The 26,154-nt window shown below is 40.5% G+C and overlaps 1 protein-coding gene and 1 pseudogene across 2 annotated transcripts in view; both read left to right on the top strand.

The window, feature by feature from the left end:
- The window catches only part of HTR7 (5-hydroxytryptamine receptor 7), a 105,110-nt gene that overhangs the window by 19,142 nt on the left and 59,814 nt on the right, over nucleotides 1-26,154 (top strand). The window lies entirely within an intron of this gene.
- On the top strand, nucleotides 8,808-9,860 carry LOC132500008 (heterogeneous nuclear ribonucleoprotein A1-like; annotated as a pseudogene).

A 26,154-nucleotide genomic window follows, 5' to 3' on the forward strand; every position in this document is an offset into this window, starting at 1 on the left:
TAGGAATGCCAGAGATTTCTGTGCATTAATTTTGTATCCTGCTACTTTACCAAATTCATTGATTAGCTCTAGTAGTTTTCTGGTAGCATCTTTAGGATTCTCTACGTATACTATCATGTCATCTGCAAACAGTGAAAGCTTTACTTCTTCTTTTCCGATTTGGATTCCTTTTATTTCCTTTTCTTCTCTGATTGCTGTGGCTAAAACTTCCAGAAGTATGTTGAATAAGAGTGGTGAGAGTGGGCAACCTTGTCTTGTTCCTGATCTTAGTGGAAATGGTTTCAGTTTTTCACCACTGAGGACAATGCTGGCTGTGGGTTTGTCATATATGGCCTTTATTATGTTGAGGAAAGTTCCCTCTATGCCTACTTTCTGCAGGGTTTTTATCATAAATGGGTGTTGAATTTTGTCGAAAGCTTTCTCTGCATCTATTGAGATGATCATATGGTTTTTCTCCTTCAATTTGTTAATATGGTGTATCATGTTGATCGATTTGCGTATATTGAAGAATCCTTGCATTCCTGGAATAAACCCCACTTGATCATGGTGTATGATCCTTTTAATGTGCTGTTGGATTCTGTTTGCTAGTATTTTGTTGAGGATTTTTGCATCTATGTTCATCAGTGATATTGGCCTGTAGTTTTCTTTCTTTGTGACATCCTTTTCTGGTTTTGGTATCAAGGTGATGGTGGCCTCGTAGAATGAGTTTGGGAGTGTTCCTCCCTGTGCTATATTTTGGAAGAGTTTGAGAAGTATAGGTGTTAGCTCTTCTCTAAATGTTTGATAGAATTCGCCTGTGAAGCCATCTGATCCTGGGCTTTTGTTTGTTGGAAGATTTTTTTTATCACAGTTTCAATTTCAGTGCTTGTGATTGGTCTGCTCTTATTTTCTATTTCTTCCTGGTTCAGTCTCGGAAGGTTGTGCTTTTCTAAGAATTTGTCCATTTCTTCCAGGTTGTCCATTTTATTGGCATAGAGTTGCTTGTAGTAATCTCTCATGATCTTTTGTATTTCTGCAGTGCCAGTTGTTACTTCTCCTTTTTCATTTCTAATTCTATTGATTTGAGTCTTCTCCCTTTTTTTCTTGATGAGTCTGGCTAATGGTTTATCAATTTTGTTTATCTTCTCAAAGAACCAGCTTTTAGTTTTATTGATCTTTGCTATCATTTCCTTCATTTCTTTTTCATTTCTTTCTGATCTGACTTTTATGATTTCTTTCCTTCTGCTAACTTTGGGATGTTTTTGTTCTTCTTTCTCTAATTGCTTTAGGTGCAAGGTTAGGTTGTTTATTTGAGATGTTGCCTGTTTCTTAAGGTGGGATTGTATTGCTATAAACTTCCCTTTTAGAACTGCTTTTGCTGCATCCCATAGGTTTTGGGTCATCATGTCTCCATTGTCATTTGTTTTTAGGTATTTTTAAATTTCCTCTTTGATTTCTTCAGTGATCACTTCGTTATTAAGTAGTGTATTGTTTAGCCTCCATGTGTTTGTATTTTTTACAGATCTTTTCTTGTAATTGATATCTAGTCTCATAGCATTGTGGTCGGAAAAGATACTTGATACAATTTCAATATTCTTAAATTTACCAAGGCTTGATTTGTGACCCAAGATATGATCTATCCTGGAGAATATTCCATGAGCATTTGAGAAAAAGGTGTATTCTGTTGTTTTTGGATGGAATGTCCTATAAATATCAATTAAGCCATCTTGTTTAATGTATCATTTAAAGCTTGTGTTTCCTTATTTATTTTCATTTTGGATGATCTGTCCATTGGTGAAAGTGGAGTGTTAATGTCCCCTACTATGAATGTGTTACTGTCGATTTCCCCTTTTATGGCTGTTAGTATTTACCTTATGTATTGAGGTGCTCCTATGTTGGGTGCATAAATATTTACAATTGTTATATCTTCTTCTTGGATTGATCCCTTGATCATTATGTAGTGTCCTTCTTTGTCTCTTCTAGTAGTCTTTATTTTAAAGTCTATTTTGTCTGATATGAGAATTGCTACTCCAGCTTTCTTTTGGTTTCCATTTGCATGGAATATCTTTTTCCATCCCCTTACTTTCAGTCTGTATGTGTCTCTAGATCTGTAGTGGGTCTCTTTTAGACAGCATATATATGGGTCTTGTTTTTGTATCCATTCAGCCAATCTGTGTCTTTTGGTGGGAGCATTTAGTCCATTTACATTTAAGGTAATTATCGATATGTATGTTCCTATGACCATTTTCTTAATTGTTTTGGGTTCGTTATTGTAGGTCTTTTCCTTCTGTTGTGTTTCTTGCCTAGAGAAGTTCGTTTAGCATTTGTTGTAAAGCTGGTTTGGTGGTGCTGAACTCTCTCAGCTTTTGCTTGTCTGTAAACGTTTTAATTTCTCCATCAAATCTGAATGAGATTCTTGCTGGGTAGAGTAATCTTGGTTGCAGGTTTTTCTCCTTCATCACTTTAAATATGTCCCTCCAGTCCCTTCTGGCTTGCAGAGTTTCTGCCGAAAGGTCAGCCGTTAACCTTATGGGGATTCCCTTTTGTGTTATTTGTTGTTTTTCCCTTGCTGCTTTTAATATGTTTTCTTTGTATTTAATTTTTGACAGTTTGGTTAATATGTGTATTGGCGTATTTCTCCTTGGATTTATCCTGTATGGGACTCTCTGTGCCTCCTGGACTTGACTGACTATTTCCTTTCCCATATTAGGGAAGTTTTCAACTATAATCTCTTCAAATATTTTCTCAGTCCCTTTCTTTTTGTCTTCTTCTTCTGGAACCCCTATAATTCGAATATTGGTGCGTTTAATGTTGTCCCAGAGGTCTCTGAGACTGTCCTTAGTTCTTTTCATTCTTTTTCCTTTCTTCTGCTCTGCAGTAGTTATTTCCACTATTTTATCTTCCACGTCACTTATCTGTTCTTCTCCCTCAGTTTTTCTGCCATTGATCGCATCTAGAGTATTTTTCATTTCACTTATTGTGTTTTTAATCATTGCTCGATTCATCTTTAGTTCTTCTAGGTCCTTGTTAACTGTTTCTTGCATTTTGTCTATTCTATTTCCAAGATTTTGGATCATCTTTACTATCATTATTCTGAATTCTTTTCCAGGTAGACTGCCTATTTCCTCTTCATTTGTTAGGTCTGGTGGGTTTTTATCTTGCTCCTTCTCCTGCTGTGTGTTTTTCTGTCTTCTCATTTTGCTTATGTTACTGTGTTTGGGGTCTCCTTTTTGCAGGCTGCAGGTTCGTAATTCCTGTTGTTTTTGGTGTCTGTCCCCAGTGGCTAAGGTTGGTTCAGTGGGTTGTGTAGGCTTCCTGGTGGAGGGGACTAGTGCCTGTGTTCTGGTGAATGAGGCTGGATCTTGTCTTTCTGGTGGGCAGGTCCACGTCTGGTGATATGTTTTGGGGTGTCTGTGGACTTTTTATGATTTTAGGCAGCCTCTCTGCTAATGGGTGGGGTTGTGTTCCTGTCTTGCTAGTTGTTTGGCATAGGGTGTCCAGCACTGTAGCTTGCTGGTTGTTGAGTGAAGCTGGGTGCTGGTGTTGAGATGGAGATCTCTGGAAAATTTTTGCCATTTGATATTATGTGGAGCTGGGAGGTCTCTTGTGGACCAGTGTTCTGAAGTTGGCTCTCCCACCTCAGAGGCACAGCACTGACTCCTGGCTCCTCAATTTGGGATGATTTGTTGTCTATTCATGTATTCCACAGATGCAGGGTACATCAAGTTGATTGTGGAGCTTTAATCCGCTGCTTCTGAGGCTGCTGGGAGAGATTTCCCTTTCTCTTCTTTGTTCTCACAGCTCCCGTGTCTCAGCTTTGGATTTGGCCCCGCCCCTGCATGTAGGTCGCTGGAGGGCAACTGTTCTTCGCTCAGACAGGACAGGGTTAAAGGTGCAGCTGATTCGTGGGCTCTGGCTCACTCAGGCTGAGGGGAAGGAGGGGCACGGAGAGCTGGGCCAGCCTGCGGCGGCAGAGGCCAGCGTGACGTTGCACCAGCCCGAGCCGTGCCGTGCATTCTCCTAGGGAAGCCGTCCCTGGATCCCGGGACCCCGGCAGTGACGGGCTGCACAGGCTCCCCGGAAGGGGGGCGTGGACAGTGACCTGCGCTCGCACACAGGCCTCGTGGCGGTGGCAGCAGCCCCAGAGTCCCAAGCCTGTCTCTGGGGTCCGCGCTTTCAGCCGCAGCTCGCGCCCGTCTCTGGAGCTCCTTTAAGCAGTGCTCTTAATCCCCTCTCCTCGTGCACCAGGAAACAAAGAGGGAAGAAAAAGTATCTTGCCTCTTCGGCAGGTCCAGACTTTTTCCCGGACTCCCTCCCAGCTAGCTGTGGCACATGAGCCCCTTGAGGCTGTGTTCACGCCGCCAGCCCCAGTCCTCTCCCTGTGCTCCGACTGAAGCCCGAGCCTCAGCTCCCAGTGCCGCCCGCCCCGGCAGGTGAGCAGACAAGCCTCTCAGGCTGGTGAGTGCCGGTCGGCACCGATCCTCTGTGCAGGAATCTCTCCGCTTTGCCCTACCCAGGTACGTGGGGAGTTTCTTGCCTTTTGGGAGGTCTGAGGTCTTCTGCCAGCATTCAGTAGGTGTTCTGTAGGAGTTGTTCCACGTGTAGCTGTATTTCTGGTGTATCTGTGGGGAGGAAGGTGATCTCCGCGTCTTACTCTTCCGCCATCTTCCCCGGAAATCCATTTCTGATTTTATTGATTTGAGTCTTCTCCCTCTTTTCTTGATGAGTCTGGATAATGGTTTATCAATTTTGTTTATCTTCTCAAGGAACCAGCTTTTAGTTTTATTGATCTTTGCTATTGTTTTCTTTGTTTCTAGTCATTTATTTCTGCTCTGATCTTTATGATTTCTTTCCTTCTGATAACTTTGGGTTTTGTTTGTTCTTCTTTCTCTAGTTCCCTTAGGTGTAATGTTAGATTGTTTATTTGAGATTTTTCTTGTTTCTTGAGGTAGGCTTGTACTGCTATAAACTTCCCTCTTAGAACTGCTTTTACTGCATCCCATATGTTTTGGATCATTGTGTTTCCACTGTCATTTGTCTCTAGGTATTTTTTGATTTTCTCTTTGGTTTCTTCAGTGATCTCTTGCTTATTTAGTAACATATTGTTTAGCCTCCATGTGTTTGTGTTTCTTACATTTTTTCCCCTGTAATTGATTTCTAATCTCCTAGCATTGTGGTCAGAAAAGATGCTTGATATGATTTCAGTTTTCTTAAATTTACTGAGGCTTTATTTGTGACTCAGGATGTCATCTATCCTGGAGAATGTTTCGTGGACACTTGAGAAGAAAGTGTAATCTGTTGTTTTTGGATGGAATGCCCTATAAATATCAATTAAATCTATCTGGTCTGTTGTGTCATTTAAACCTTGTTTCCTCATTAATTTTCATTTTGGATGATCTGTCCATTGGTGTAAGTGAGGTGTTAAGGTCCCCCACTATTATTGTGTTACTGTCGATTTCCTCTTTCATAGCTGTTAGCAGTTGCCTTATGTATTGAGGTGTTCATATGTTGGGTGCATATATATATATATAATGTTTACATCTTTTTCTTGGATCAATCCCTTGATCATTACGTAAAGTCCTTCCTTGTATCTTGTAACATTCTTTATTTTAAAGTCTATTTTATCTAATATGAGTATTGCTACTCCAGCTTTCTTTTGATTTCCATTTTCATGGAATATCTTTTTCCATACCCTCACTTTCTGTCTGTATGTGTTCCTAGGTCAGAAGTGGGTCTCTTGTAGACAGCATATATATGGATCTTGTTTTTGTATCCATTTAGTGAGTCCGTGTCTTTTGGTTGGAACATTTAATCCATTCATGTTTAAGGTAATTTTTTTTTTGGGGGGGTACGCGGGCTTCTCACTGCTGTGGCCTCTCCCGCTGCGGAGCACAGGCCCCAGATGCGCAGGCCCAGCGGCCATGGCTCACGGGCCCAGCCACTCCATGGCACGTGGGATCCTCCCAGACCGGGGCACGAACCCGCGTCCCCTGCATCGGCAGGCGGACCCCCAACCACTGCACCACCAGGGAAGCCCTAAGGTAATTATTGATATGTATGCTCCTCTTACCATTTTCTTAGTTGTTTTGGGTTTCTTTTTGTAGGTCCTTTTCTTCTCTTGTGTTTCCCACTTAGAGAAGTTCCTTTAGCATTTGTTGTAGAGCTGGTTTGGTGGTGCTGAATTCTCTTAGCTTTTACTTGTCTTTAAAGCTTTTGATTTTTCCATCGAATCTGAATGAGATCTTTGCCAGGTAGAGTAATCTTTGTTGTAGGTTCTTCCCTTTCATCACTTTAAATATGTCATGCCACTCCCTTCTGGCTTGTAGAATTTCTGCTGAGAAACCAGCTGTTAACCTCATGGGAGTTCCCTTGTATGTTATTTGTCATTTTTCCTTTGCTGCTTTCAATAATTTTTCTTTGTCTTTAATTTTTGCCAGTGTGATTACTGTGTATCTCAGCATGTTTCTCCTTGGGTTTATCCTGTATGGGACTCTCTGCGCTTGGGTAGCTATTTCCTTTCCCATCTTAGGGAAGTTTTCGACTATAATCTCTTCAAATATTTTCTTGGGTCCTTTCTCTGTCTGTTCTCCTTCTGGGACCCCTATAACGCGAATGTTATTGCATTTAATGTTGTCCCAGAGGTCTCTTAGGCTGTCTTCATTTCTTTTCATTCTTTTTTCTTTATTCTGTTTTGCAGCAGTGAATTCCACCATTCTGTCTTCCAGGTCACTTATCCGTTCTTCTGCCTCACTTATTCTGCTGTTGTTTCCTTCTAATATGTTTTTAATTTCAGTCATTGTATTGTTCATCTCTGTTTGTTCTTTAATTCGTCAAGTCTTTGTTAAACATTTCTTGCATCTTCTCGGTCTTTGCCTCCATTCTTTTTGTGAGGTCCTGGATCATCTTTACTATCATTATTCTGAATTCTTTTTCTAGAAGGTTGCTTATCTCCACTTCATTTAGTTGTTTTTTCTGGGGTTTTACCTTGCTCCTTCATCTGGTACATAGCCCTCTGCCTTTTCATTTTGTCTGTCTTCCTGTGAATGTTAGCAATTTCTTGACATAGAAAAATTGCCTTTTCTTATTATGGGAGTCCTAGGGGATTCATCTATTCAGATCTTCAGTATTTATTGATTACTTAATCTTCATTTGTTACTCTTTTATATCCTCAGCAAAAGCAAATAAGGCCTCTGCTGTCTTGAATCTTACATTCTAGTAAGAATAAACAGGCAAGAAACATATAAACTAAACACACACACACACACACACATACTGATTTATTAGTAATAAGTGCCACATGGAGAATTAAAACAGAGTGATGTGTTAGAGTGGTTGATCATGGAAGGCCTGTCTGAGGAGGTGACATATACATCATGATGTAAATAACATGATGGAGCTGGCTATGTGAAGATTAGGAGGAAGAACATTCCAGGCAAAGGCAGCAGCTGGTGCAAAGGCCCTGGGCCAGTGTGATTGGAGTAGAGAGATAAAAGGAAAGCCCAGAAGGAGATGAGACAAGAGCAGTGGTCACAACTCATTTTGGGATTTGGGGCAGGTAAAGAGATTGAATTTTATTCTAAATGGTGGAGGCCTTGGAGAGTTTGAAGTCTTGGGTGACATGATCTGGTTTGTAATCTTAATAGTTCCTTGTGGTTACTTTGTGGCGAATGAAATCGAGAGGAGTGTGAGTGAAAGCTGGGAGACCGATGGGAAGGCTTCTGTTGTTGTTAAGATAGAAGATGATTGAGAGGAGTGAAGATGGAGCAAAGTGGAGGGGTTCAAGATACTTCTGGGAGGCACACTGGCAGGACTAACTGAGGGATTGGATCTGGGGGGTGAGGGACAGAGAAGAAAAAAGGATGACTATATGCTTTGGGCTCAAGCAACTCAGTTGATGGTTAGGCTGTTGATCAAATAAGAGAGTAGCAGAACTGGTGGTGAAAATCAAGAGTTCTATCTTGTTTTTTTTTAAAATTTTATTTTATTGATATATAGTTGATTTACAATGTCATATTAATTTCTGCTGTACAGCAAAATAATTCATTTATATATATATATATATAATACATACACACACACACATTCTTTTCCATTATGGTTTATCACAGGATATTGAATATAGTTCCCTGTGCTATACAGTGGAACTTTGTCATTTATCAATTCTATATATAGTAGTTTGTATCTGCTAACCCCAAACTCTCAATCCTTCCCTCCCCCCACCCTTGGCAACCACAAGTCTGTTCTCTATGTCTGTTTTGTAGATAAATTCATTTGTGTCATATTTTAGATTCCACCTATAAGTGATATCATTTGGTATTTGTCTTTCTCTTTCTTACTTCACTTAGTATGCTAATCTCTAGGTCCATCCATGTTGCTGCATATGGCATTATTTCATTCTTTTTTTATGGCTGAGCACTACATTCCATTGTATATATGTACCACATCTTCTGTATCCATTCATCTGTTGATAGACATTTAGGTTGCTTCCATGTCTTGGCTATTGTGAATAGTGCTGCTCTGAATATAGGGGTGCACCTATCTTTTTGAATTATAATTTTGTCTGGATATATGCCCAGGAGTGGGATTGCTGGATCATGTGGCAACTCTATTTTTAGTTTTATTTTTGAGGAAACTCCATACTGTTCTCCATAATGGCTGCACCAATTTACATTCCTACCAACAGTGTAAGAGGGTTCCCTTTTCTCCACACCCTCTCCAGTATTTGTTATTTGTAGACTTTTTAATGATGGCCATTCTGCTTTCTGCCCATGGATGCTGCCGAGTAAGCATCGTTGACATCTCCCCCCACCACCCGCTCCACTGCCGTCATGTCTAAGTCAGAGTCTCCCAAAGAGCCTGAACAGCTGCGGAAGCTCTTCATCAGAGGTTTGAGCTTTGAAACAAGCAATGACAGTCTGAGGAGCCATTGTGAGCAGTGGGGAGCACTCACAGACTGTGCGGTAGTGAGGGATCCAAGCACCAGGCACTCCAGAGGCTTCCAGGTTGTCACGTATGTCACTGTGGTGCAGGTGGATGCGGCCATGAAGGCAAGGCCACACGAGGTGGATGGAAGAGTTGGGGAACAAAAGAGGGCCGTCTCAAGGGAAGATTCTCAAAGACCTGGTGCCCCCTTAACTGTGAAAAAGATTCTTATTGGTGATTCTCAAAGACCTGGTGCCCACTTAACTGTGAAAAAGATTTTTGTTGGTGGCATTAAAGAAGACACTGAAGAACATCACCTAAGAGATTATTTTGAACAGTATGGAAGTGACTGAAATCATGACTGACCAAGGCAGTGGCAAAAAGCGAGGCTTTGCTTTCGTAACCTTTGATGACCATGACTCCGTAGACAGGACTGTCATTCAGAAATACCACACTGTGAATGGCCACAACTGTGAAGTAAGGAAAGCCCTATCTCAGCAAGAGATGGCTAGCGCCTCATCCAGCCAGAGAGGTCAAAGTGGTTCTGGAAGCTTTGGTGGTGGTCGTGGAGGGGGTTTTGGTGGGAATGACAGCTTTGGTCGTGAAGGAAACTTCAGTGGTCGAGCTGGCTTTGGTGACATTCATGGTGGTGGTGTCTATGGTGGCAGTGGGGACGGCTCTAATGGCTTTGGTAATGATGGGAGCACTTTTGGAGGTGGTGGAGGCTGCAATGATTTTGGCATTTACAACAATCAATCTTCAAATTTTGAACCCATAAAAGGAGGAAACTTTGGAGGCAGAAGTGCTGGCCCCTGTGGTGGTGGAGGTCAGTACTTTGCCAAACCATGAAACCAAGGTGGCTATGGCTGTTCCAGCAGCAGCAGGAGCTATGGCAGTGGCAGGAGGTTTTGATTACCACCAGGAAACAAAGCTTAGCAGGAGAGGAGAGCCAGAGAAGTGACAGGGAAGCTACAGGTTTGTGAACTCAGCCAAGCACAATGGTGGCAGGGCCTAGCTGCTACAAAAGAAGACATGTTTGAGACAATACTCATGTGTATGGGCAAAAACACTCGAGGACTGTATTTGTGACTAACTGTATAACAGGTTATTTTAGTTTCTGTTCTGTGGAAAGTGTAAAGCATTCCAACAAAGGGTCTTAATGTAGATTTTTTTTTTTTGCACCCACGGTGTTGATTGTTAAATGTAATCGTCTGATCATGACGCTGAATAAATATGTCTTTTAAAAAAAAGAAATGATGGCCATTCTGACTGGTGTGAGGTGATACCTCATTGTTGTTTTGATTTGCATTTCCAAGAGTTCTATTTTGAATGCTAAGTTTGATATCATTAGACATTTGGATATAAGAGCCTCGGATTCCAGAGAGAAGTCAGGACTGGAGATACAAATTTGGGCATCATTGGAAATGATATTTAAAGCCATAGGGTGGGGTCCAGCTACCTGTCCTTAGCAAGATAAAATGTTTAGAGGTCAAGAGAAGAAGAAGAGCCAGCAAAGTTTAAAAAGGAATGGGCAGTGAAATAGGAACACCTAGAGAGTGCTATCACGGAAATTAAGGGAAATGTTTTGACAAGGATAGAATATCAACTGTGTCAAATGCTGTTGTAAGATAAAGCTAGAAAAATGGCCAATGAATTGGGTGGCCTTGAAGTCACTGGTGATCTTGAGAAGAGAGGTTTCAGTGAAACAGTGGAATGGAAGCCCCGGTGGAGAGAGGTGAGGAGAGATTGGGAGGAAGGAAGGAGAGGCATTGACTAGAAACAGCTCTTTCAAGAAGTCTAGCTACTCACCTGGGAGTCGTGAAACCTGCATTCCAACCCTGTATCTGCTGCATTGTACCTTCGTGATAATTATTTATGTGCCTGTCTTAAATGCCATTAGAATGGGCAAGAACGTTGACTTCGATTTTCCTAGCATTTGCAGAGTTCCTGGCACACAGTAGGCGCTGAATCATATTTGTTGAATGAATGGATCAATGGATTAAGGAATATCCTACTAGAGTAGAAACACTTTAGGCTCAAGACTATGTCTGATTCATCTTCTTCAGGCTCATGTACACTAGTGGGGATGCAAAAATATCCCTGAATGAATAAATGAGTCTGGTAAACTTGGCAGTAGAGTAGGGGAGCTTGGTGTGGAAAGGTCAGGGATCGGGGCTGTTTAGACCAGGATTCCCGTAGGATTGGGGAAGGGCACAGAAAGCTCTGTTAAGACAGAAGCCAGGGGACAGGATACAGATTCTGTTTCTGTGACTCCTAACTGTGACCTTGCGTAGGTCACTGTACCTTAATTTCTAAACCTCGTTCCTCATGCATGGTAGAAATATCTCCATGAAGTTAATATGAGGCATAAATGAGATTATATACATGAGGAGTTTAGCCAAGGGCCTGACTCATATAAAACAACCACTGATTGAGAGCATTGTTATTATTACTAATATTAATATTAATATTAATAATAGCTGTGCCAGGGAATTCTACCAGCTAGTTTTGCCAGCTAGTCAGGGCAGCTCTCTGGTACTGGAGAGTTGTTTGAATGGGAAGGTTCACTGATGCCCTTTCTGAGTCTTTTCTTCTTTCATCCTAAAAGGAAAAAGTATCCATAAATCAAGTTTGCCTTTAGGAAAAGTCTATATGGGGTCTTGATGAGGCTTCAGGGAATGCCAGCCTGCCTGCAAACCACCCTACCTGTCCAATGATGCCAGAAATAGGGGCCAAGGTCAGTTCCATGATTTACTTCAGATGCTGCTTGAGGCACATCAGGGACTTGAGTTCATTCATGCTGAGGTGCGCTCAGTGGGTCAGTCGGGAAGGATGAATGATTGGTACCTTGTATGATGTTGTAGAGAATGGGGAGGGGAGGGTTTGTGGTACACTGTCACTCCTCAGATAACATCCTAGCTGTCTCCTGCTTTTGCCCTTTCCTCTGTGTACTTCCTATGTGTCACAGGAAGTATAGGGGCTGCTTCTGTTTTCCTGCATATACCATGTCCTCCTTTGCTTCCATGTCCCAGTACATTCTGTTTCCTCTGCCTAGAATGCCCTCCTCTTTTCTGCCTATTTCCCAAGCATTCTTCATGATGCAGCGAAAGTGCCATGGTCTCCAGGAGGCTGTCCCTGACACCTTGGTCTGGCTTAGGTACTCCTCCCAGGCTCTCCCTGACCACTCTGAGCTTCCTTCTCTATTACCATCAGGCTGAAATGTAGTTGATTATATTTCTTTGTCCCCCACACATCAAGTGCTGAGGTTCGTGGGGACAGAGACATCTTATTCACCTCTGTTTGCTTCCAGCTTCTTTTGGTATGTGGAAAGTCTCAATACATATTGGCTGGAGAAGTAAATGAATGAATGAATGAATGAATGAAACTGGCAACAATTGACTATTTAATTGTATCTTGAGTATGAAGAACCTAGGGGTAAAACGAGAATAAAGACACAGACCTACTTGAGAATGGACTTGAGGATATGGGGAGGGGGAAGGGTAAGCTGTGACAAAGCGAAAGAGAGGCATGGACATATATACACTACCAAATGTAAGGTAGATATATAGTGGGAAGCAGCCGCAGAGCACAGGGAGATCAGCTCGGTGCTTTGTGACCGCCTGGAGGGGTGGGATGAGGAGGGTGGGAGGGAGGGAGATGCATGAGGGAAGGGATGTGGGAACAGATGTATATGTATGACTGATTCACTTTGTTATAAAGCAGAAACTAATAAAAAAAAAAGAAACAGGAAGGGAAAATGAAAGAGGGACATAGAAGCCACACCATTTATGACACACTTCTGCTTTGGTGGGTCTTGTTTCCTTACTCCCTTGCATGGGTACCTCATCATAGCTGCCAGAGCCTTTTTTCTATATCTTTGAAGGCACAGTTCTGCTTCTCATGGCTTATGAAGATGCTGTGGATTTCATTTCCAGGATGTCCTGTCATCAAGGTCTCCCTGTAAGGATGGTCAGTATAATAGTGTTTTTATCTGCAGAGTGTATTATATGAGCATCCCCAGCAGCCTTATTGGGTTAGCTTCCAAGCCCCAGGGGCAAGACTAGACACTGGAGACAGTATGATGGGATGCACTACAGCCACAGATATTTCAAATATACTTGTACAAAAAGAAATCATGTGATGAAATCTAACCTTGCCTCCAGAACCTCTCATTGCTCCATCTTTGGTAAGTCCGAGGCATTTTTCCATTTACATGCTCGTTCCTGTCTTGCTTCATCTTCCAGGGAATAGCTCCTACCCTGGTAAATTCCTAGGAGACTGTTACATTCCCCTCAGATATCATTTATGTGTAGCCTTGTGATAGATTATGGAAATGGCTCCCAATTCTTCCCATGTCTGTTATGCCTTTCAAGTGTGACTTTACAGCCCTTCCCATATTGACTCTTGGCATGGCCGTCTAACTTGCTTTGGCTGATGGGACTTTAGCAAACATGATGTAGGCAGAGACTTGGAATTTGCCTTCTTTTGCTGCTTTTGGGAACCCTGTGACTGCTATCATGTGAGGAAGCCCAGGCTGGACAACGAGAGACTCAGGGCTTAGTCCTCTGATTTCCCTGGCTGCCAGTTACCAGTCAGGTGAATGAAGCCATCCTAAACTACTCAGGCACCAGCAGGTCTACCACCTGACCACAGACGTAAGAAAACCCACTCGAGATGGACTGATGTTGCCTGGCCCCCCTAACCTGCCAAATAGGGAGCTGAATAAATGGCTGGCGTTTAAACCACACGGTTTTAGATTAGTTTTTACACAACAAAGGCTAACCGACAGCAAGCCTTTAGTGTTTTGACCCTCCTTTCCCCTGAATTTATGTTCCCATGTTGATTTGTTTGTGTTATAGCACAATGTCCATAATGTTCTCTGGATGGCTGTTCATAAGTCTACCTTCCCAGTAGACCTTGGATACTCCAAAAGCAGCAGTGGTGTCTGGAGGGCTAATAGGATTTGCTCATCCTATCCCAGTGCCTATCCCAGTGCCTGGACCAAGAATGCACTCTGGAAATGTGGACGGGCCAGATGAGAATGTGCAGCTTAGTTGTGATGTCTTTGGATCTTGGCTTCTGTGTCACCAACAGTCTCTTCACTTATTTATTCCCCACTCCCCAGCTAGGTATCCAAAACCTGATGTTTGCTATACTTGTGACATTTTGTATTTTCACATTCTCTTTTATAGTTATGGTGGTCTTTTACCCATCCTTATCCTATCTTTGTGTATCTATAGATAATAAAGTCCCCCAGGTTTTTTAAAAATAGGATTATATAGTCATAAAAGATACTGCCGGAATAAATCCTTTTGATGGAATCCAAGTTTCCTTTTTCTAAATTATAGTTTTCAAATGGCATTACGTGATGATTAATTTATATTTTCTTTGGATTTGATTTTATTTTCAATGTGGAAGGTTTATATTTTCAAAATGAACAATTTTTTCCACTGAAAGCTATTAATTTCATCTTGTCTAAGGTGATAACTCTTCAAACAAATTCGTTCAATGTGTAGCTTCGGTAAAAATCTATGATTGATTGTTGGCATTTTGGGAACCCTAGAAAGTCAGTCATATGAAGGAGTCCTTCAGAGTCAGGATGAAGGTAACTCAGGTAACTCAGGTAATAGTCATTAACAACTCCCCAAGAAACTTTTGTTGGGTAAATGCCCAGTGAAGGATTAAATGTTGCCTTATATCAGTCAGACTCTGGGCTACATGCTGACCGTCTCTTTGAATCTTCCCAACAGCCCCATGCGGTAGGTTCTATTATCTCCATTTTACAAACGAGGAGAGGCTTAGAGAGTTTAATCAGGTTACCCAGGGTCAGAACCTGGAATCAAACTTGGGTGTATCTGATTTCAGCGCTGGCGTCTTAACTCTTATGCTTCACAGAGAAGTGGATAGAAAATATGGTCTATTCTTTTTAGGTCGTGTATCCTCTTTTAAAGATAAAAATCAGATAACATATCTAGACCTTGGAGGTTCACCTAAGAGCATGATATCAGCACCTTGAAATATTCTGTACAGTGATAGCATAGGGGCCGACCTTGGTGTGTATGTTGCTCCATACCCATTCCTAACTGCCCAGAAGTTCCAGGTTTGGCATGTTAGTGGTCACATTAACAGACAAACAGAATCAGTGAGTGTTAAAACTGGAAGGGACCTGTGGTAGTTTCCATCTCCAGGTCTTACCCTCTACCCTTCTCCACTCTGTTCTCTTCCCTGGGAAACTGATATGTTCTTTGGCTTCTTGTTGAGTTCAACCAATGGCAAGTCCAGGGAAGGATATCAAAGGGAGATCCAGCCCTTCCTGCAAGGTGATCACCTTGCACTGACTGTGCCCCTTGATGGGAAGTCGCTGCTCCTCTCAAGGTGGCCCTTGCTACATGACTCCTTCCTTTTGTGTTCTGTAACTGCCTCCTTCCCTCCTGCCTTTGGACCTGGGATGGTGATTATTCTTCTGTGGCTGCCCTGTCCTTTGTAGTTTCCGTACCTCCTGCCCATACCTCCGTAAATAGTTGCCTTGAATTATCCTAATTTGAGTCTATTTCTTGCTGAGACCCTGATTGATAGAGAATTCTAGAGATTATGTAGTCCAACCTTTACATTCTATAAAGAGAAAACTGAAGCACAGAGAAAGTAAGTACCTGTTGAAACAACTAAGTGGCAGAACCAGAACTTGGAAGGCACACTGGATTGACTTGTCCAGTGACTCCAGTGACAAAAGACAGTGACTGGCACAACATAAGTTGAGGAAGTTGTTCATTTATTTCCCTTTTTTGTAGAGCAACTTTTCTGGGTCACATCTTCCTGTGATGACTTTGGGCCATGTCATTGCTCAACTGCACTTGGGCAACTTCTCAGCTATGACTTTTGCCTTACCTTGGGTGCTCTAGAATAAAAAAAATCGTGAATAGTCTTCTGTGTTTATCTGGTTACAAATTTTAAAGCAATGTAGGCAGATGGTTTGTGTGCGAGTGTAATTAATGTCTTTCAGGGTAAATGCTTTTTGTTCTTTAGGAAAGGCAGGATTTTCATCAGCTTAATAACATCCACAAACCAATATGGCAGTGAATCAGGTCCTTACCATCAAGGGAAGAATATCATTACACTGTTTATTGATAACAATTATTGAACTGTATTCAAGTTGTAATTACTGAAACTCGGCTTTTGTCAATCCACTAGCACAAGATAAACAGTCAATAAATAAAAGTCTGTTGAATTATTGAATGAATGAATATTCATATTGTTTAGTGGGAGATGGTTTAAAGTTAGCAGCAGCACCTAATCTGTCTAGACCAGTGCTTCGTTCTTTGACCTCTCAGGTGTTCTCCATTGGCTATTGAAATCTGATAAAATTAATTAAAATTTTATTGATGCCCTTTTTTTTCTTGTTCCTTTTCCATACCTGTGTTGATGTAGAAAGAACACTGCTTTCAGAATGGAAAGGCCCTGCTTTTAGTTCTCATTCTGTGACTTCCTTATTAACTGTAAGGTATCATTTCACTCTCCCCATTGTGAAGTTGGGTTGGTAATACCTTTCTCCTAGGGTATTTTGGTGGTAAAAATAAAAATGTATATGCAAGAGTGCTTTTTTTTGTAAGTTGTGGAGATGTTGCTTTTTACTGTAGTATTAGGGTGTTACAGCTGTCCTTTGAAACAACAGACTTGGCAGGACTGTGGGGTCTGTGTTGATGTTTTAATCCTTGTGTGTACTAGTTCAGATGCTTGGGATCTTCTCCCGGTATCTGTAAAAGTCACTTGTAGTTCTTATGATTCTAAAGAAATAACTCAAGAAAATGATCAAACCACATTTCCTATAGTGGATATCCCCCTTTTGTGGGTTGGGTTGTTCTAAGAGCCTCCAGGTCCTTGCTCCAAATAATAATGGTCTGAATTCATGTTCAGTTCCTCTTCTCATCAACTCTTTTCCTCCCCAACATCTCTTTCAGTGTGTTGAGGTCCTTCCTTCCCTCTTTACCCACACCCTCCAACAACAAAAACAAAACCTAAAAGCCATTACTCTTTTAAGCTGCCTGGGAACAACTTAAAAGATCTGTATTATTTTATTATGTAGAACAATTTGTTTCCCTTCAGCCCCTTTCTCTCTCATCAGATTAGCCTAGAACCTTCCCTTTCACGACCTAGGGGCCATGTCATCCTAAGCAACAGAATGACTTTTTCCCCCAGAGGTGAATTCTTCACTTTCTCAGAACACAGAAGCAGCTGGAGTAAGTGTTTCCCCCTTTTTCAAAATAGGAGATTTTCCTTCCTGATAAATATAGATGTAGTTATGATTAATAAAATGCAAATTTACTTAAGAGCATTTAAGCTATCATAGCTTTTCATCATTCTGTATTTTTTTCAGACAACCGATACTAAAAGTACAATTACTACTAAGTGTGGGCTTGAAAAATGTTTTGACATTTAAAAGGGGTCCTCATTTTTGAAGGAGGATAGGAATCCCTGGGATATACCTTTTAGATTGTGAGATACTGCCTGAACTCTGTTCCTCCCCAGAACTAGTGGGAAGCTAGCTGGTGCCAGTCTAAATGAGGTTCTTTGCGCAGGATCTAGGATGAAATTGAGGGGTTTTGTTTCAGGTTTATACACTGAAGAATAAGGCTGAACCAAAGCTAGTATCCAGGACACAAGTGAGCTTGGGAACCATGAGCACAGTTCGAAGCAGGTGGGCCACAGAAGTAGAAACCACATATCAGGTTAAGCCTTCATGGGGCAATTTGGGGTTGTGACTCCAAATTATCCACAAATCATTGGCTGTTTGGGAGAAGTTATGGGGGAATGGGGTATGCTGTTCAAAGACAATGTCCCAAACCCAGCAGCTCCCTCTTGACTTGGTTCCCAGCCCTAGACATGTCTGCTTGCCATAGTGGATAAAGAAGCAGTATTAGTGAAAAGGGAGTAGGAGAGATTTTCTGGGAGGGAGTGCAATGAACACATATTTCCATAGTGGTTTTTATTTCATCTTTTCATTGTTGTTTAACAGCTTTAGTGAGGATAATTTACATACCATAAAATTTACATGTAAAGTACACAGATCGGTGATTTTGAGTGAATTTATGGAGTTGTGTATATATTACCTTGATCCAGTTCTGGAAAATTATCAGTACATCCCGAAATTCCCTGTGCCCTTATTTCCCATTTACCATTCCTAGGCAACCAGTCTTCTGCTTTCAGTATCCATAGATTTGCCATTTTTTTTGAAATTTCATGTAAATAGAATCATACAATATGTGGTCTTTTGTGTCTTGCTTCTTTCAGTTGGCATAATATTTTTGAGGTTCATCCGTACTGTAGTATGTATCAGTAGATCATTCCTTTTACACACACACACACACACACACACACACATTTGCAGAATAGTATTCTGTTGTATGGATATACCGTGTTTTGTTTATCCACTCAACAACTGAAGGACATCTGGAATGTTTCTACTTTTTTGGCTATTATGAATAGTTCTAAGTCCTTATGTGGATATTGTTTTTATTTTTCTTGGGCAGATAACTATGAGTGGAATTACTAGTAAGAATATGTTTAACTTTCTAAGAAACTATCGAACTATTTTCCAAATTGGTTGTACATTCCCAAAAGCAATGTGTGGGAGTCCAGTTTCTTTATGTTCACACGTCTTTTTTGCTTATAGCCACTTTAGTGGGTGTACAGTGGAATTTCGTTGTCATTAAATTTGCATTTTCCTATCCATTCCTGATTTTGAGCAATTTATTAGCCAATCGTGTATTTTCTTTGGTGAGTTGTCTATTCAAAACTCCACCCCCCTCTTTTTAGTTGAATTGTTTGTGGTTTTATTATTGAATTGTAGGAGTTCTTTATATATTCTGGACACAAGTCCTTTATCAGATATATGATTTGCAGATATTTTCTTTCATCCATATATTTTCTTGGTAGTATGTGAATTATTTTATTCATTTATTACTGGCAAATATTGATTAGCACTTACTATGGAATGGATTCTGTTCAACACATTGGCAATAGAGAGCAAACAAACCAGACCAAATCCTCATTCTCACAGAACCTTGGATCTAGTGGAGGGACTCAAATAACACATAAACTAAGAAGTGTAATAGTAAGTAATTTGTGCTTTGCAGCAAATTAAAACATGGTGAGGTGAGTAGAGAAGTGCCTTTTAAGAGTGAGTGGTCTGGGACACATTTTCTCCAATATTTGGACATTTGAACAAAGACCTGAATAAAATTAGGCGGTAAGCTGCATGGCTGTCTATGCAAAGGGTCCCACTCGTAATCTTTACAAATCATGACTCTAAATTTCATTGCTCTGGGGCAAAGTCCTAGGTCATGAACACCAGGGATGATATTCAAGATATTTAACTATGACCACTGACCAGTCACAGTGGATGTGGGTATTAGGGCTGGATGATGGAGATAGTGGGGGCCACTCAGAGAGCATGGGGCAGTGGCTGTTTGCCAGCTAAAATGGAAGTATTATATTAACAAGTGGTACAGTCATACCAGTGTATATACCTGGTATGAGATCAGACTTACACCAGACATTGTCATGCAAGTTGAGGGAAAGAGGAGTTGAGTCAGGGGGGGGTCTCAAAGTATCAGTGTGGAAGCACCAAGAAGAAACCAACCCAGAGTCTGGCCTGTGGACAGGGGACTTTTAGGGGTCCCGATCTGATGCAGACAGGCATGGAGGCTCAGCACGGCTCGAGGTCTTTCTCTGGAGTATTAACTCACAACCTGGGCTCCTATGAGAATCATCTGGAGACCTTTTAAAAAGTGTCTGCACCTGGGTCCCAATCCAGGCCAGTCAAATCAGAATATCTGCAGGCGGGGCTTAGGTAGCAAGCATTTTAAAAGCACCCAGATGATTCTAATGGTATCTACATTGAGAAGCCCTAGGGATAACCCATTTTGCTTTGAGCAGGATTGCATCCAGTCCTGAAGGAGATAAGTAAAATGAAGATACTATGGAGCATCTGCAAACACACCTTCTTGTGCTGCTTGAGGAAAAGCAGAGAGAAGCAGCAGCAGCAACTCCCATTTTTTGAGCACTCATTAAAACACATGACTTCATGTAATCCATTAATTATTATCCTGGTAGACTTTGTTCCCTTTATACACGTGAGCAAACTGAGGCTCAGAATCACATGATTACATGTGTGATTACTCAAGATCACACAGTTCATAAGGGGAAGAAGTCCTGCTTCTCAGAGGATGAGCGTTCTTCATGTGACAGTCCTGGAAACCTTCAGTTTCTTATTGCAAACAGATTTGCAAAACCTGAAGTTTGGAAAAGAGGCTTCCATGTTCCCACAATGTATGGCCCAAGAGAACAACGTTAAAAGTCATACTTTGTATTCTTAGAATATTTTTTTCTATTTTGATTATTGTTATTTTTGGTGTAGTTCTAACAAGATGGCTTATCTGGTTTCGCAGTTGTCAGATTAGAGGCAGGAAATCAGAAAATGGAGAGGAGTTCATCAAGGCAGTAGCATTAAAATGGCACTAAGTTAGAGGCAGAACTTCAGAGTGAAGGAGGAAACAGCTTCCTCCTCTGAGATGAGTGCGTTGAACTGGTTAATCTCTGAGTTCCCTTCCAGCTCTAAAATTCAATGTATTTAAGATAAAATTTATAAAGAGCTGCCAAAAACACATACAAGAATGAGAAAAACCTAGAAATCTGGACCCAGTCTGGAGGAAATAATCCTAGAGAAACCAATAGCTCTTGAGAGCATGTGAGAGCTGTGTCACAGGCAGCATAATACTTGATTCTTTGGATGATGGCACTGAGTCATCAGGAAAGCATTAGATTTTGTTCTGAAGATGCTGTTTCAGGATGCAAAGAAAGCACATTACTTTTGAAAGATTTAATTCAAAAATTCTTATCAAAATGTTTGCTGCCCAAACGTGCACTGTTTGAGCTATCTGCTCAGTGGGACATCTTCCTTGATATATTTTCCATGGTTTTATGGGGGTTTTGTTCCTCAGTGGAATAATTCAGATAGTTACGACAATATCTTGCATCTACTGGTTTATACTAATTCAAAGTATTTTTCCATCCTAGATTCTAGTTGGTACTTTGACAAGATTTCTAGTTCTTCTCATAGTGTATGCTTGGTACGAAGCATTCATTCAGTGCTTCTCACATGGCTTTATGGTGAGCTGACTATGAGTCTGTTAGACTCACGGCTACTTGAGGGCAAGGACTGGGTCTTCTTCATTTTAGTTTCCTTTGAATATCGATAAATGTGTGTTAGATCAGCGAATCAGCGAATGAATGAACTGCAAAAGGATAAAGTTCCTCAGTGGCCCTGCCCCTAAATCCTGTAGATTTGTCTTTCACAAGGCAGTGTCTCTTGTTTACCTTTCTTTCATGCCCATCACCCCTCCCCCCCCCTTTTTTTTTTTACTGCACTCCAAAACAACCACTGAAAAATAAATCCCCACATGCTGGTTGTAGAAAGTTTAGAAAATACATAAATGAATACACGTGAAAAGGAAAAAAAAAATCACCAGGAGTCCTGTTATCCAGAAATAACCATCACTGACCATTAGGGGATATCCTTCCAGTCTTTTTTCCTAGACATTTCTTATATAACCCAGGTGTCAGCTGCCACTCAGCCTCGTCTCTTGAGATTCCCCAGAAGAATCCACTTGCACAGAAGTATTTTTAAGCCATTTCTAATGTATTGTAAATTTTCTTTGGCAGTGGAGTTTTTGTTTTCCTTTTAATCCTCCTCTCCCTTTTGTGGGCTCCCATCTTATTAGATCCTGCCTTCTTCCACCTACCTCTTTCCTAGACTTCTACTATCTTATGGAAGATACTATTTTATTATTTATTATTCAGAGAACTTCTAAGCTTTTGCGCTCATACCATCAGTTTCCTTAGAAAATTGTGGTAGTGGAGGTGGTTGAGGGAGGTGATAATTTTTTTCTCTTACATATCAATGTCTTCCAAAAGTGGGTTCATGCTTATTTTTCTCCCCCCATTTAAAAAACTGTGGTAGGATACACATAAAATTTACGATCTTGACCATTATTAACTGTACACTTCTCTTCATCTTGCAAAACTGAAATTCTGTACCCATTAAATAACTCTCCATTATTCTCTCTCCTCAGCCCCTGGCAACCACCAGTCTATTTTCTATCTATGAATTTGACAACTGCAGGTAACACATCTGTGTGGAAATCAGACAGCATTTGTCTTTTTGGGAATGTTTTATCTGTCTCAGCATTATGTCCTCAAGTTACATCCATGTTGTAACTTGTGCCGGTATAACCTTCCTCTTTAAGGCTGAATAATATTTCATTGTATGGATATATCACATCTTGATGATGCATCCATCTGTTGATGGACACTTGGGTTGCTTCCACCTTTTGGCTATTGTGAATAATACTGCTTTGAACATGGGTGTACACATGTCTCTTCAACACCCTGCTTTCTGTTCTTTTGGGTGTATATCCAGAAGTGAAATTGCTGGGTTATATGGTAATTCTATTTTTAAATTTCTGAGGAACCACCATACTGTTTTCCACAGCAGCTGCACCATTTTAAATTCTCACTGTAGATAGAATTTTATGTCTTGCTGTTTTCATTTAAAATTATTTTGGGTGCAGTTACCCCACAATTAAGTCATTTTTCAAAAGTATGTCTTTTGGAGACAGCATAATTGTGTACCATAATTTATGTAGTTATTTCCCTACTTATTGATATATTCAGGTTATTTCTGGGTTTTGACGGTTATTAAAGAATATGATGAAAATACTTGTTGGTGTCTGCCCGCCACCACTGCCGCCACTGTCACTGCCGCTGCCACCACTGCTGCTGCTGAGGCTGAGGAGTTTGCTGAAGCCCGGTCCTCAGAAACAGCCCAGTCTTACTGCCCGCACTACAGGAACCAGCGCCGGGAGCACTTACTGCTCTGACCGGTGCAGAAGCAGGAGCTGCCTCAGCCTGTGGAGCAGCGGGGATGGCACCGGCTCCCCTTTCCCTCCCTAACCCCTTCCTTTCATCGTCTCAGTCATGGGGAATGCGGCGACTGCCAAGAAAGGCAGCGAGGTGGAGAGCATTTGCTTTAGACAAGTGTTTTAATACCTCCAAGCTGTACTATAATACTGAGAAGGATGAATTTGTTAATGAGTCTGTGGTCTTTTCCAGCTTTATAATTCAGTGATTCCCATACACTTATTAAAAGAAAGAAGGTATATTTAAAAAGTAACAAGACTTGGGAATAAATTATAGAAGGCTCTCACAAAATTACGTGGGTAGAGAAGTGGCAAATGAGCCTCAGTGTGAGCAAATACAAGAAAATGTATTTAGGGGAAATTATTGATCTGTACTTAAAGAATGACAGCCTCTGATCCACCAAAGGGCAGACAGCAGAAGCAAGAAGAACTACAGTCCTGCAGCCTGTGGAACAAAAACCACTTTCACAGAAAGACAGAGAAAATGAAAAGGCACAGGACCACGTACCAGATGAAGGAACATGATAAAACCCCAGAAAAGCAACTAAATGAAGTGGAGATAGGCAACCTTCCAGAAAAAGAATTCAGAATAATGATAGTAAAGATGATCCAGGACCTCGCAAAAAGAATGGAGGCAAAGATTGAGAAGACGCAAGAAATGTTTAACAAAGACCTAGAAGAACTAAAGAACAAACAAACAGAGATGAACAATACAGTAACTGAAATGAAAAATACACTAGAAAGAATCAATAGCAGAATAACTAAGGCAGAAGAACTGATAAATGACCTGGAAGACAGAATGGTGGATTTCACTGCTGCAGAACAGAATAAAGAAAAAAACAATGAAAAGAAATGAAGACAGTGTAAGAGAATTCTGGGGCAACATTAAACTCAACAACATTCACATTATAGGGGTCCCAGAAGGAGAAGAGAGAGAAAAAGGACCCAAGAAAATATTTGAAGACATTAGAGTTGAAAACTTCTCTAACATGGGAAAGGAAATAGCCACCCAAGTCCAGGAATTACAGAGAGTCCCAGGTAGGATAAACCCAAAGAGAAACACAACAAGACACATAGTAATCAAACTGAAAAAAATTAAAGACAAAGAAAAATTATTAAAAGCAACAAGGAAAAAACAACAAATAACATACAAGGGAATTCCCATATGGTTAACAGCTGATTTCTCAGCAGAAACACTACAAGCCAGAAGGGAGTGGCACAATATATTTAAAGTGATGAAAGGGAAGAACCTACAACCAAGATTACTCTACCTGACAAGGATCTCATTCAGATTTGATGGAAAAATCAAAAGCTTTACAGACAAGCAAAAGCTAAGAGAATTCAGCACCACCAAAACAGTTCTACAACAAATGCTAAAGGAACTTCTCTAAGTGGGAAACACAAGAGAAGAAAAGGACCTACAAAAACAAACCTCAAAAAATTAAGAAAATGGTAATAGGAACTTACATATTGATAATTACCTTACATGTGAATGGATTAAATGCTCCAACCAAAACACAGACTTACTGAATGGATACAAAAACAAGATCCATATATATGCTGTCTACAAGAGACCCACTTCAGGCCTAGGGACACATACAGACAGAAAGTGAGGGGACGGAAAAAGATATGCCATGCAAATGGAAATCAAAAGAAAGCTGGGGTAGCAATACTCATATCAAATAAAATAGATGTCAGTATAAAGAATGTTACAAAAGACAAGGCAGGACACTACATAATGATCAAGGGATCAATCCAAGAAAAAGATATAATAATTTTAAATGTTTATGCACCCAACATATGAGCACCTCAATACATAAGGAAAATGCTAAAAACCATGAAAGGGGAAATCGACAGTAACACAATAATAGGGGACTTTAACACCCCACTTACACCAAGGGACAGATCATCCAAACAGAAAATAAATAAGGAAACACAAGCTTTAAATGACACAACAGACCAGATAGATTTAATTGATATTTATAGGACATTCCATCCGAAAACAGCAGATTACAATTTCTTCTCAAGTACACCCAGAACATTCTACAGGATAGATTACATCTTGGGTCACAAGTCAAGCCTCAGTAAATTTAAGAAAATTGAAATCATATCAAGCATCTTTTCTGACCACAACACTATGAGATTATAAATAAATTACAGGGAAAATAAATTAATACAGCAGAAATACAGCAGAAATAAATTAAATAGAAACAAAGAAAACTATAGCAAAGATCAATAAAACTAAAAGCTGGTTCCTTGAGAAGATAAACAAAATTGATAAACCTTCAGACAAACTCTCAAGAAAAGGAGGGAGAGGGCTCAAATCAATAAAATTAGAAATGAAAAAGGAGAAGTTACAACGGACATGGAAGAAATGCAAAGCATCCTAAGAGACTACTACAAGCAACTCTATGCCAATAAAATGGACAACCTGGAAGAAATGGACAATTCTTAGAAAGGTATAACCTTCCAAGACTGAACCAGGAAGAAATAGAAAATATAAACAGACCAATCACAAGCACTGAAATTGAAACTGTGATTAAAACTGTTCCAACAAGCAGAAGTCCAGGAGCAGATGGCTTCACAGGTGAATTCTATCAAACATTTAGAGAGGAGCTAAGACCCATCCTTCTCAAACTCTTCCAAAAAACTGCAGAGGAAGGCACACTCCCAAACTCATTCTATGAGGCCACCATCTCCCTGATACCAAAACCAGACAAAGATACTACAAAAAAAAAATTACAGACCAATATCACTGATGAATATAGATGCAAAAATCCTCAACAAAATACTAGCAAACAGAATCCAACAACACATTAAAAGCATCATATACCATGATCAAGTGGGATTTATCCCAGGGATGCAAAGATTCTTCAATATATGGAAATCAATCAATGTGATAAACCACATCAATAAATTGAAGAATAAAAACCATATCATCATCTCAATAGATGCAGAAAAAGCTTTTGACAAAATTCAACACCCATTTATGATAAAAACTCTCCAGAAAGTGGGCATAGAGGGAACCTACCTCAACATAATAAAGGCTATATACTAGAAACCCAAAGCAAACATCATACTCAATGGTGAAAAACCTAAAACATTTCCTCTAAGATCAGGAACAAGACAAGTATGTACACTCTCACCACTGTTACTTAACATAGTTTTGGAAGTCCTAGCCATGGCAATCAGAGAAGAAAAAGAAAGAAAAGGAATACAAATTGGAAAAGAAGAAGTAAAACTGTCACTGTTTGCACATGACATGATACTATACATAGAG

The sequence above is a fragment of the Mesoplodon densirostris genome, chromosome 1 (genome assembly GCF_025265405.1).
Source record: "Mesoplodon densirostris isolate mMesDen1 chromosome 1, mMesDen1 primary haplotype, whole genome shotgun sequence".
In the NCBI taxonomy this organism is placed as follows: domain Eukaryota; kingdom Metazoa; phylum Chordata; class Mammalia; order Artiodactyla; family Ziphiidae; genus Mesoplodon; species Mesoplodon densirostris.